General features: G+C 36.1%; 1 protein-coding gene and 1 pseudogene across 1 annotated transcript in view; one reads left to right on the forward strand and one right to left on the reverse strand.

Moving 5' to 3' along the window:
- LOC136238643 (uncharacterized) overlaps window positions 1-15,001 on the reverse strand; it is a 277,251-nt gene that overhangs the window by 73,350 nt on the left and 188,900 nt on the right. The window lies entirely within an intron of this gene.
- Window positions 780-2,395, forward strand: LOC136239169 (zinc finger MYM-type protein 1-like; annotated as a pseudogene).

Raw genomic sequence — 15,001 nt, forward strand, 5'->3', positions numbered from 1 at the left:
GTAAATATAAAGAATTTGGTGTTGTACAATTACATCTTGGTAAATTAGAATTGGCTGGACAGTTTTCCAAAGTTAAAAGATATTACACTATATTGTTGCCACAGCAACATAATTATGATCCATTGTACTGGTAGCTAATATGTCACAAAATGATAGCAGTTATGTGGGTTAAGTACAACAGGCAGGTTGGTAATGGAACATTGGTATAGTACTCTCTTACTGCTTAAAGTTTCTTAGTTTACTAGAGTGGTATATCCCCCGTATATGGAACAGTTAACAATTTACTCTTTTAGTAGCTTCTGCACTCAATAATGTTTTACTGAGAGTTTAAAACTTAGTGAAACAATAATATGTTCCATATACTAGAAGTTACTGATATTTCACTATCAGTATAACTGGATACAACTACAGCCAAGCAGCTTATCAAATTAGTAAACTAAGAATCTTTTAAGTAGTGTCTTTGGTTTTAAAAATGTATCATCTTGTAGCAATTGTACAGGGAGGTCCGGCAGATCCAGCATATATGCCGGATCAAAGTTTTGTGTCATTCTCTAATTTTTTTAAAAAAGAAAACCCACAATCAGCACTTTTGTTGCTTCGTATTACGCTTGTATCGATGAGTGCCTTAAGAGAGTATACTACTGAACACTCACAGTCTTTATGCCAGCAGTTTTGTCCTTCTTCATCATTTAAGTTTCCAAAACGCACTTTTGGAGCAAAAGGAGCGACGCGGTCATTTCAATTGGAATGGTGCCAAAACTATATGTGGCTTCATTATGATGTCAACAAGGACGCTCCTTTTGCCAGCTGAGCATGAAAAAAAGTTACTAGCAAGCAAGAAACATGATCCAGCCATTACTTCAAGAGGGTTCACTTACTGGAAGGAAGCTACTACTGCCTTTGAAAAACACCAGGGAAGTGCTGCTCACAGTGAAGCTATTGAAGCCCTAGTCTTGCTACCTTTACAAATTCAAGGTAACATTGGTGAATCTGTGATAGTCAGTGCAGAGATAAAAAGAAGGCTAACAGAGAGATGTTGATGCACATTCTACAGAATGTAAGATTTTAGCACGACAAGGCTTATCTTTACGGGGAAGTAGCAACAACAAAGAAAGCAATTTTATACAACTTTTGCATCTGCGCAACACTGGTAAAAATGTAGATACATGGTTAAGCAAGAAAACCAACAAATATACATCACATGACATCCAAGATGAACTACTGGAAGAGATGGCTCGTAAAATTTTAATTGACATAGGAGATAACATACGTAATGGTGGATTTTTTAGCATCATGGCAGATGAATGCACAGATTTTTCAAATAAAGAACAGCTACCATCAATTTGCATTGGGTGGATTCCAAGTTGCAAGACCACACTGAATTCATTGGATTGTATGCTATTGATGCCAACTCCCTTGCTTTTAGCATCAAGGATGTTTAAATAAGGATGAACTTGCCATTATCAAACTGCAGGGAGCAGTGTTATGATGGTGCTTCTAATATGAGTGGAATTCGAGGAGGGGTTGCTACTCAACTTACAGCCATTGAAAAGCGAGCACTGTTTACACACTGCTACTGCCATACACTTAATTTAACCATTTCTGACACAATAAAGCAGTCAAAAATATGCCGAACTGCACTTGAGGTGGCTTTTGAAATAACAAAGCTGGTCAAGTTTTCTCCAAAGAGAAATGCAATTTTTGATCGAATTCATTCAGAAGAGGAAGACGGTAACTCGATTAGTATTCACAGTTTTTGTCCAACACAGTGGACTGTAAGAGGAGATTCAATTGAGAGCATCTTGTCTAATTATGACAACCTAAAACAACTGTGGGAAGAATGCTTAGAGACCAACCTCCAGCCAGATGTAAAAGGAAAGGTAATTGGGGTGCAATCACAAATGGCACAATTTGATCTTTTGTTTGGTCTCAAATTGTGTCAGCGCATTCTGAAGATTACAGATAACTTGAGCAAGACCCTTCAGAAAAACTCATTGTCTGCAGCTGAAGCACAACACGTTGCTGCAGGAAGAGCAGGTCTATCAAATCAGGTGCAAATAGGTTGTAGCTTTCAGGAGAGTTTTTCAACACGTACATACAAACGATATTGCTTTTAATTAACTCCATTTATATATTCACATGACTTCTTGTAATTCACTTCTGTTTGACAGTATTTATATATCCACAGACCACAGTGCACAAATTAAATAAATGCATCAAAAATGTGTTACAACATGGACTACATATTCAACATTACTATATATACATTAAAAAACTATCTAATGTACATGTGACATGTAACTATACACAAGACAAGCTATATAGCTCAAAAAGTACACATGTACAAAACTATAACTATTTATACACACTGCAAAAGTTTATGTAATTGCAAAGAATAAACAGAACATTATTAGAATCTTTTAGATGTGCATGTTGTTACTTAGTTACTCAGATGTGAACTACTTGATCAGTCTACAATCTCATCCATTACTTCCAAAAAGCTTTCACGGTAGTGAACAAAATCATCAGCTTCTGAGTGTCTATTATACAAATATAGAGAACAATGGTTAACAAAGCAGAAGCTAGTATGCCTACAGACATACAGTAGAACCTCAAACTCCAATTTCCTGAATCTTCAGTTAACCGAACTCTAAAACTGATTGCTCTATTAGAGTAGTGAGTGTTTTATTTGAAGTAGTTAAAAATTTCTAAACATTGTTTTAAAGTGATAATTTCAGTGTTAAGGACTTTTCAATTATCCGAACACTAGGTGGTCACCAGGTATTCAGCTAAATGAGGTTCCACTGTATGTACATACTGTGATATATAGTGCATATAGGTATACGCTTGTGAAATTCAGTAAATGCAAAACATTAACACTACCATACCAGATAAATACCATATAGTTGGATATTTGTAAAAAGACTAACTTTAAAACTGATTTATGGTGGCAGTAAGATAAACCATGATTAGTGGTTTGACATCCATGGATAGTTATATCAGATGAGGTTTTAAATAAGTTTAATCACAGATTCACAGATAAATTGTTTACTGGTTGCAATTGGTATCAGCAAGTCAGATTCATGTCAAACAATGCAAATACACACCTGCTTAAAAATATACAATCATCATAATATTAATGCATATAATGCTAAGGCAATTCTGTTATAGTGCCATCTCACCCATCTGAACACCAAGCACACGTAGCATAACGATAAAAGGAGAAACTAAAATATATATATGACCACTCTTTATTAGTATAACTAATGAACTGTAGGGTTGTAGATAGTTCTTTTATGTTGTATGCTGGTTCAACAAATGATTCAGCTATAGCTACATACAAGTAACACAATTTAGAAGTTCTGAGTAGACAGTCTCAAAACACGCGTTCGTTTTTGTATCTTAATAAGCAACATTCATATAACTACTGCATATAATTTACACCCAATAATTTATGCTACTAAGGGGAAAATTATAAATGTGCATACCAATATTTAGACCTGCGCTGATTATCCCAGGGGCATAATAGGTAGGCAAAAGCATTGCCAGCATATAATAGGCACATTTTGTGCATTGATTATCAGAGAAGCTGAACTCTGCATATATTGCATGATTCACAATAGTATAGTCTAATAAAACATGCAAACGCAGTATTTACAGCTCCTTGCGAAGAAAAGAGTGGCTAAAGATCGATATACTCTAATAGAACGGTCATGGCATGTTGAATATCCTAATAGAACATTCACAGGTGTTATTACCCAGTAAACAACTTTCAAAGAACATATTTTGGGCATAATGGGGCACAACTGGTAATAATTAGAGAAAATTTGGAGCTTTGTTAAAGCATAATAGGCAATTTCAAAAACATAATAGGCTCAGGCCTACCAATATTTAAACTACTTACATTTCACATAATAGCATTTCTCCTGATGTTATCATCCACTATCACACCAATTTCACCAACAGGCGCCCCCACATTATCATCCACAGTATTAGCAGGTTTAGGACTACAATATAAAATCACTTTCTTGACAGTATCTTTGTTTATAACAACTTCCATGACAATGAAAATTACTAGTGGTAGCACTATTGCAGTGAAAATAAATGATAGCAACAATGTTTGATCAAAGGCACTAAGCAGTGGAACTGTTAAAAGTAAAGTCACTAATTGCAGAATGAAACCATCAAAACAGTTCAGAGTTTTGTTTTCATATGGTTTCAAGGTAACTACAATGAGTGCCAATAGAGTACTTGCAATGATCAATATAAATTGTGCAATGCTGTTATTTGAAGGGCTAGCAATGATGATCAAAATAATAACCAGTTGACAAATCATGTAATAAGCTGTAAATGAACGATACTTATCTTTGTAACATCCTTGGAATTGATCCAGCAGTGGCTTGAACATTATAAAGTTGATCTTGTGGTTGAGAAATGGTTCAAGCAAAAGCAGAAGTGGTAGACCAATCACAATCACTAGTGTACATAATATTGCTATGGTGAAATATGGTAAATGACAACCATGAAAATACTCTATGTCAGGTGACAGGTAAGTGTAAACCTTATCAATGTTGATAAATGTCAGTGATCTCAATAGCAGTAATGAAGTTGTTGCCACAGAAGTGTACGATAACAACAGTAGGAAGCATATATAACACGGATAATCCCCTTACTCACAAATGTTGAAACCTTGAAGGATATCCTTGCTGAATGGCAGATTATTACCACAATGATAGTGACAGCTAGTGGATGTACATAGCGACTAAACTGTTGATCAATTCCAGTCATATTATGTACCAAGCAAAACTGTCCTAGAAATTGTGGAGTGACTTTAGCCATACTAGACATGACACTCACGAGTGTAAATAATCCTTTAAATCTAGACATATGCAAAGTTTGGCCCAATAGAACATCCAGTATACTGTAATAGTATGTAATAACATACAAATAACCAATCCCAACATGATAGTATGTCATAATGAACACTAATATAGCTATGACTATCCAGTATATCATTGATAATGTGACTACCACTACAGTCTGTCTGGTCGTACAGCTGTTAACACTTACACATTCTACAGAATCAAATGAGATAGTATAATCTTCCTCACAACTACCACAAGCAGCACCAGATCTGTACATGTGTAAACTACATTGATTTGATCTTACTGGTGAGAGGTGATAAAATCCATTAGTTGTCTCACAACAGGTAAAATTGCAATAATTGATTGGACAGATAGATATGGTGGATTCCCTGTTAACCTCACCAAACCAGTGACCTATCTAAATGAAAGATGTTATACCTGAACAAGACACAACATCACTACCATTGTAGCATATACATTTGTGTGTTTTAGTGTCATAGTAGAAACCAGAATGATATGGTGATAGCTCAATTATTAATTTGGTAGAAACTGTCTTTAATTCAGATTTACTACCATCTCGAGAAGTAATAGTCATCGAAAAGTTACTTCTTTGAGCAGCTTTGTTCCCTACTACACTGATTCCTTTAAGTGCATTGCAAAATATCAATACAGACTTAGAACCATCTAAATAATGATCTTGATCCTTGCCAGTCACAACAAACTCTGTCCCATCAGTAGGTTGATTGTAATGGTCCCTTACACAGGCATCAGTTATAAGTTCTTGACCAAGCATTATACCTTTAATAAAGTATGTTTTGCAAATTGTGCTATTGTTGTTATCAACACACATAGCTGGATTGCTGAGTTCTAGTTTACTGGGAGGAGTAATAAAACTTAATTGACTACAATGAAAAGTTTCATTCCTAATTCCCATGACACTGTATTTTAAACACTCACCATAGCAGGATGTTGGTATGTCAATGTAACCAAATGGACCTTTTAGGGCTTTGTTATTATTACAATTAATTTCTTTAGTGTCGAACAGAATTTTACTCTTCGTCTCTTGCAATAGATTTCCATATATAGCTCCTCCAAATTGGTTAGCAGTGTTATCATCTAATGTAATATTACTGTCATTATTGAATGCTACAGTAGAGTCACTTGCTAGATGTATAGCCCCACCATTCTTCATAGCTGTATTATTACTAAACCATGAAGAACAGTTATCTGATAACTTTAAACTAGATTGCAAGATGGAGACAGCGCCACCATATTCTGCAATGTTTCTTGAAAAATATACTAAAGCATTTTATTTAATTGAAATGTCAGAGTGAGTTTCACTGTGCATTGCTCCACCAAACTGTGTAGCCTTGTTACCAACAAACTCTACAATACAATCACTCCTAATGGTAGTATTAGAGTTTGCAATGGCGTATAGTGCTCCTCCACTGAGTCCACTCCTTTTAGCTTTATTGTTGTAAAATGTAACAATTGCATTTCCTGCAAAATTTATATTTACCTCATCCCTCAAATACACTGCTCCACCATAAGACCTAGCATTGTTTCTTAGGAATAATATTTCAGATGTTCCAGCAAAGTAAATAAGACTTTGAATAGATAAGTATACAGCTCCACCATCCCATCTGGCACTATTGTTGCGAAAATATACTATAGAGCTTTCGTTGAATACAACAATTGACTGCCTATGTAGATATAAAACACCACCAGATTCCATGGCTGTATTACTTTGAAATTGAACTGTAGTATTCCCATTAAACTGCACTGTAGAGTTGTCAAATAAATACAAAGCCCCACCATTTTGATTTGCTACATTATTTCTAAAACTAACAACAATTTCTATTAAATGCAATGTGAGCATTAGAAAACAAATGTCCTGCTGCCCCATCTCGAGTAGCTACATTGTTATAGAATAATACCAGTGAATTTCCAGTGATTGAAACATTAGAGTTACCAAAGTACAAAGCACCACCGTCTGTAGCAAAGTTATGATAAAATTTTACTCTCGAGTTATTTTCAAATAACAAATACAAGTTGTCCTTGTAGTACATTGCCCCACCAATTTCTGCTGTAGTAGTATTGAATATTATTGTAGAGTCTCCAAGGAACAACATATCTGAATAATCTGTGGAGTGTACAGCTCCACCATATTGTGCGTCATTGTCAACAAATTTTACTGTTGCATTTCCAGTAAATATCACATTGCAATTTTGAATAAAACTGATAGCTCCTCACTTTTATGTACACTATTATTGTAAAACTTGATCATTGACTTTCCATCAGATAATATATTAGAATATAGTTGAGTGCACAAGGCACCACCTTGGTTTGCTCTGTTTTCAAAAAACTTTATTGTTGACCTATTACTGAATGTTATTTGAGAATAATTTGAAGAAAATACAGCTCCTCCATCTGTGGCTCTGTTGTCACTGAATGTCACAACAGAATGCTCGGTAACTAAGATGATACATTTGGTATGACAGTGGAGAGCTCCTCCATTACTGCTGACATCATTTCCTCTAAATGTAACTGTAGAGTTTCCATCAAATTTTATTTCAGACAAATATTCCGAATTTACAGCTCCCCCACATGTAGCTCTGTTGCCTATAAATTTCAGTGATGATAAGTTATGAAATGTAATGGCACATTGAGTTTATAGCTCCACCATTGTCCCTGGCAATGCTACCATTAAATTCAACTGTTGATTTTCCTTCAGATGATATCTTGGAATAAATTGCCGCACTTATACTCTAGCTCTGTTATCCATAAATATCACCGTTGACTCTCTATCAAATGAAACATTACAGTGGCTATAGGAACGAATGGCTCCTCCAATTTGCTTGGCATGGTTATTCTTAAAGTCAGCTCTGGTCGTTCCATTGAATGACACAACAGAATAATCTCTAGAATATAGACCACCTCCATACTTAGCTACATTGTCATAAAAAGTCACTGTTGAGTGGTCACCAAATAAAACCATGCAATGATATCTAGTACATACTGCCCCTCCACTTTCTTTAGCATTATTACCTTTAAAAGTCACCATTGTGTTTCCATTAAATTTCATGATAGAATGTTTATTGCAGACCACTGCTCCTCCATTAGTAGCACTATTGTCGGTTAAGTTAACTTCAGAGTGTCCATCAAATATGATGTTAGAATAAACTGAGGAATGCATAGCACCACCAAATCCAGCAACGTTTTCCTTGAATATCACTTCTGAATTCCATGAATATAGAGAGTGGATTTGTTGAAAGAACGAATTCCTCCTCCAATGATTTTAGCATAGTTGCTTTTAAATGTAGCTGCTGTGCTTCTGCCAAATGACAGATTAGAATGGTGTGTTAGGAATATAGCACCACCATTTTATGCTCTATTGTTGATAAAAGTCATGGTTGAGCTTCCATCAGAGATACCACTAGAACTATTAGGTAGGTTAACATTTTTTGTTACATCACTGTTATTTAATATCACTGGGTGTGAGGCATGAAATCTGTCATAAATACCTTCATAATTCCCAAAAACTCTCTGATATGAATTAGCCACTATTAAGCTCTCCCAGATACAATGTGAGACATGTTCACAGCAAATACAGCCCCTCCACTAGATTCTGCCCAGTTTGAATTTACTTCCAAATAGACACTGGAATTAGTAAGGAAGATCGCTCCACAATCAGTTAGTGCTGAATTAGCGAAAAAGGTAATGTCGGACTGATCATGAAATGTCATTGTTGAGTTGTTGCTGAAAATTCCTCCACCATTGATTGCTATATTGTATTCTAACAATACTTCACCTTGAATATGCAAACTGTGATGTGAAATGTAAATGGATACTCCCTTATTGCGACTAAAGACAGAGTTTCTTATGATTAAATGACTATAAAATTTGTTTGTTGGACTAGCAACGTAGATCACACTTCCAGCAACTCTGTTGGCACCATTGTCTGTAAAATTACAGTCTTCAACTAGCAACTTTTTCAGAATATGATATGTAGAAACAGAAAGGTAATGTATAGCTGTACCATGACCCTCATATTGATTGTTGTTTGTAAACTTACAATTTTTAATGTGCAGACTTCCCGACACTTTTGACAGTACAATAATTTTTCTTACTGAGTGCTGGAAAGAGCAACCTTTCACTGTAATATTTGATGAGTTGTGAAATTTAATTGCTGGATAGTATTGATTGTTACTTGAACCACATCTTTTCCAATTTATGCCTTCGACTGTCACGTTATTACAAGAGACCAACATTTTTGCAGTCCAAAGTAGGATTACCTTGTCCAAGTGTCGTTATGTTCTCAAGACCTACTAATGACACATTTGTAAGCAGCTTGATGTCGGTTATCAGTTTGATAATGGTATGGCTAGTAATGTTACTCAATGCATCAACAATTGAATAAAATAATTGATTTTTAGCAATACAACAGGGAATTTCACCTTGGTCTCTTGCACTGCTAGTGATACCAGAACTGACTGAAACCTCTTGAGCATGTGTATACCAGTGTCCAGCATATGTGCTGTAGCAATCTTGAAGAGCAGAGTTAGTACAACAGCAATCATAATCCTTGATACCATCATGGTTAATCAGACTTATCATATGTAGATCTAGAAAACTAATCTATTTATAATCTCAAAAGCCATTGATAATGAAAGTTACAGACAATATTGTTTTCACAAAATATTTATACAACAATACATTATGTATATAATACTTTATCATGTGGTTGTAATACTTTATTATGTCACTATTAGCTACAGTCAACCTGTATCATAATTTTAGTTTTGCACATAAATTATTAACATACATATTTCATGAGTTATTTATAAAAAGTGTATAACTGCATGCATTAAATAGGTCACATAGATGAAAGAAAGATGAAGGATCAAGGAAGATAAACATTGGAAAGCATCTAATGATAAGAGGTGCTATTGGTAGTTGCAAGTTTTTATAAAAATCTGCCCTAAATTGCTTCGACCACAATTATGATTAATATTAGATATATTCTATTAAAAAGGAATTTATATACTTCAAAACTCAGTAGTGTGTGTATGTATGCATGCATGCATGTATGTGTCATCACAGCCAGGTAATATAGGAAATCACAGGTCAGTGATGTCCAGTTGATATTATTATTTCCTTGAGTAGAAATTTACTTACATTATTCCAGTCTGTGCAGTGGGGATCAGGTGGCCTGGGAAAGCTAATGTTCAACTGTCCTTGTCTCACTAGTACTTAGGTCAGTCATTGTGGAAGTTTGAGTTCAGCAGCCTTAACCCAGGAGACTTAAATAGTCCCCGTATGGATTGCTAGTCCTTGATTTGCCTGCACACTCGACTTACCTGAGTGGTACACAAGTGCACCAGTGCTGGTTCATTGGGAGGGAGTGTTTTGCATAGCTACATTTGTGAACCCAGCTCTCATCTTCATCTTCTGGATTTGGTGGACATGTTAATAGTATTCCATGACTTCATGGTGAATAATTCTGGGAATGCTAGGAGTTACCTGTAGTACAGTCAAACCGTTCAAGCCAGTTATTGTTTTTGGTAGAACCTCCTGGGATGCCTGTACATTTTGCAAGTTCAGTTTAAGTTTCACCCAGCAATGTTTTGTTACCAAGCAATTAAATGGTGAAATGCATTGCCCTGGAGGTTAAAACTATAAATCAAACCAAATCACAGTGGACGGTCTGGAAACTGTGTAGTTACCAAATTCAGACTTGGACACTGATATATTATATAGGCAGTTACACAGACTTAGTTGTGTATGAAGTACATAAATAAAGATTTAAGCACAGACAAAATAAGGCCATGCACATCCTTACTGAAAACTTTAAGGGTACAATATTATAATATTATTATGTAATGATTACCATACTATACATACATAGTTTAATTACCAAGTTGGAAAACAATTACAAAGGGAAAGTTTCTCACAACTTGTAGGATAAACAACATGCAGTTATGAATGTCATAAAATGTACTATCTGCCAAACGGAAATTATTGGAAATTATCTAACAATATCCATGTTTACCTGAAAGTAGGTAGAAGACACCCATAAACATCATGTTAAAAAGTTAAATACATGGCCCATACAAATTTTAGCAATGATCTATTTAGTGTTACTGGCTTATATATATATATATATATATACACCAACTGCAGCCACATCAATATCCTTAAATTTGATAAAACCAGTCTTATGTATATATGGCCTTTCCAATTTAATAACTCATACATTCTTCTAAAACCTTGTCATTTTGTTGTGCCCCATGAATTTCAAAGTTGCTAGTCAAAATTGTTCATGTACAGTACATAGCCAATAGCTTTGAAATATACTGACTTCAAAATTGGTAAGGTGTTTGTTTTGAAAATTATTTGGTCTAAGCTAGAAGTGAGGTATAACATGAGCAAATATGATGAAATTTTCAAGCTTGAATGTCACTTAAGCCTGCACAAGCCGTTAGTAACAGTTATTATAGCACAAATACTATTAAAATCCACACAGTATATTTCCTGCTTGTAGTGTATAGCTATACAGTGTACACTGCATACTTGTAGCTATTACAATCTAATACTTAGGCCAACATTATAGTTATTCAGGATTGGTATGATACAGATGTCTTTATCCTTTGACCATCCATAGAACTACAATGTTTAGGTCTACACCTTAATTGCTTCTAATGAATGTTTAATTTATTATACAAAGTTAAACATCATGTAGTGCAGTATTCAAACTTAGAGCCACTACATCTATCAGACAAAATTTCTTCAGCCATGGAACAAACTGCTCCAAGATGTTATGTGTGTATTGTATGCATATGTTATATTGCCCATATGTAATACTATAATCATCATCATGCTTATTCTTTGAACAGCATGATATTGGTATTTGAATGATTGTGGATGTATGTAAATGAAAACCATATATGTGACTGGATTTTGGAAAAACGATCCAAATCACACATTAGAAGTTTCGAGATAAAGGGTTTTAAAGAATTCAAGCCAGCACAACTCTCCAAGGATATCAAGTACTCGTATGAAATTTACACTAAAGGTGCAGCAATCTGTTACCTTTCAGACCACTTCCAGTACTTGTAGCTGCTTGTAGAGTTTCCCTCCAAATAAGATAGAAAATCTGAGCTGTTGGACGAGTGCTCACAAAGGGGTGGAGGGTGGTGAGGCGGAGGGTGGAGAGCGGAGGGTGGCAGGATGGAGAGCGGAGGGTGGCGGGGCGGAGGGAGGAGGGTGGCGGGGAGGAGGGCGGCGGGGAGGAGGGTGGCGGGCGGAGGGAGGAGGGCGGCGGGGCGGCAAGGGCTAGACCTCAAAATGGAGGCAGAACACGATTGGAGTTCAGAGACGAGATTACAGGGCTGTGCTGGCCCCTTAGTGGTTGATGTGTAGCAAAATCCACAGAAAAAACGTCTGGCCAACATTGTCAGGCTGTCCACCAGTAAACCACTGATACTTGCCAAGCCAGGTCCTTCACAAGGCCTGAACCGCCATTCGAGCTCTACACACCCCCAGAAAAGACGTCTGTTGAAACCAGCCTCGAGTAGTTTGAATGGTACTGAGTGTCAAAACTACTAGTACAATAGTGTAGCTATCCACTGGTGGTGTTAGTTTGATTTTGCCTGATGTGCGATTTGGATCGGCTTTGTAAAATCTGGTCACATATGCATATAATGTGATCTAGTCTGGGAAAATCGGTCTTATCACCTATTTAAAAGTATCAAGAAATGCTGGTTTTAAGTATTTAGTGTGTTGTAGCTTGCCAACTCCTGCCATTTTAGATAGTTGTTGACTGTATCAGGTAAATTCCAATAGGGATAATAGAAGTGTGTGTGTGTGTGGGGGGGGGGGGGGGGGGGGGGGGGGAGGGGGGAGGGCAAGTGGTTGTTTACAAAATGAAAGAAGAACATGTAGGGATAAACTAAACCAACTTGAAGGTAACGGCCATTCAGGTGTCAAAACTGGCTAAAATGGAATTAAGGAATTTACTACACAGGTCTTTACAGGCCTGTATGCAGGAATTTCAAAAGGGGGGTTCTAAATTGAAGCGGTAGACGATCCCAGACGCTGAGAAAGGTTTAATATTCAATATCCTGAGAATAGCCTCAAATTGCTTAAATGCAGAAATGCATGCACTGATTAAATAAACTTCTCACACATCATTGTGTTGACACAAATTCCTCTCAACATGAGCCTAATGCAAACAAGAGATTAAAATATGGTTGTAGTGCATGTACACTCCAGCATTTCTAAGACTGCTCAGGGTCATTCATTTCAACTATAAGCTAAACCTTACATTTCACCATTGTCCAAACATGGATGATAACCACAATAAAGTTAATATGAAAACAACTGACAGACTCACACACTTGACACTTTAGAATTCATATCACTGGATGCTTTGCTTATACTTGTGTTATAGTTGTTGTTATAGTTAACAGTCTATCAGTCACAGTGTCCATCAAGTCTGGTGCTCATCATTGCTATTCCGGGCTCTTATTAGAAAATATTTAACAAATTACAATTGGAAATAATAATAATAGTAGCTCTCAGTGCAGTGTGGTCAAGGATGGCTCGATGGATAACCTAGAATAATAGAAGCCTTAGTGATAGAGAGAAAACCACTGTCTGTATTCATGCATCATTAAAGTGGTTTCTATGTATCAAGGCCGGAGGAAGCAATTCTGAAGTAGTCAGGCCAGGGGTAGCTAGACACTATGAAATACTGAGCACTTGTTGTGTGAATGCTAGGGGTCTCCCCAGGAAAATTTTCAAATTGCATGCTCTGAAATTAAATCTGAGACTATATTCAGCTGTAAAATCCTTAGCAAATTATTGACTAACACATGTTAAATTCACTGTATGTAGCTACATCATGTGTTCACATTAAATTCTTACATTATAGAGTTTTAGCACATGTAAACGCAGTATTGTTCCCTTTTGTTATAGCTATATGCATGTATGAGTCTAACATTTAACGCTGGTAGCTATATACCTATCACTAATTTTAATGTCATTAAGTCACAACTCAGTGAATAGCTAGCTAGGCACTAAACTATATACATGCTTAATCTTACCCTATCATGCTATGCTGCAGTGTTCAAATATTCATCCAATTATGTACACTTCTGTGCAAAGTTATTTGTATTTCGTATTTGCTAGCTTCAATAACATTTGACTAATAAATCAGCATGAAGTACCTGAGTGCTCTATTAGGGTGACCGTTCTATTAGTCTAATTAGAGTGTTCTGATCTTTTCCATGACTGATTGTCACGGTGAAGGATTTAGATGTAAATATACTACTGGCATTATATCACAATGCTTGCATGATGCTTTAGGTATCTATCATTCCCAAACACATGCCAGCATAATCCGTCAGTGTCTATCAACGACTTGGATATATTTTTTTAAATTGATGCTGAAGAAGTGGTCAGGCTATGGCCTGACTGGCTGGACCGCTTCCTCCGGCCCTGATTTACAATTACTCATTCTACTCCTTAAAAACTTTTAGACTTGAAATATGTGTTCAAAATAATTTGCATTTTTGTAGCGTTATTAGATTATTTGTTGTATACCCTAACTTCTTTGCCCCAGTTAGAAAAATCCTTTCTGAGTATGCACATCGGCTGGTCTCTATAGCGATTACCAGGCAAATCATTGAAGAGCATGCCACACAATCCTTCTAGATGCTACACAGACCTGAGTCAAATATGCTCAAAATTTTGTGCAAAATGCTTGCAGGAATTTCCCAGAATTTTCACCGATTATGCTCTTTTAGTGTTCCTATTATGCTTGCATTATGCTCCTAAGTTAGCAATGTTTGTTACAATTACTGCCTGCCTGCTATTAGAGAGTATCGATCTAAGAAACTACGTACGATGCATTTGAGTGCTCTACTGCAGTTTGTAGTTTCCACTGACTGCTCTATTAGGGAGTATCAATCTATTAAGCTCCATAGCTTGAAATGTCCACCTAATATGCTAGCATTATGCTGGCATAGTACTCCAACCTATTATGCTTTTTATTATGCTAGTATATTTGACGCAGGCCTAATGCCACATATTAGGATATGAATGAAAGTTAAATTTTAACACTCAAACATTCT

This window comes from Dysidea avara, chromosome 11 (assembly GCF_963678975.1).
Source record: "Dysidea avara chromosome 11, odDysAvar1.4, whole genome shotgun sequence".
Lineage (NCBI taxonomy): Eukaryota > Metazoa > Porifera > Demospongiae > Dictyoceratida > Dysideidae > Dysidea > Dysidea avara.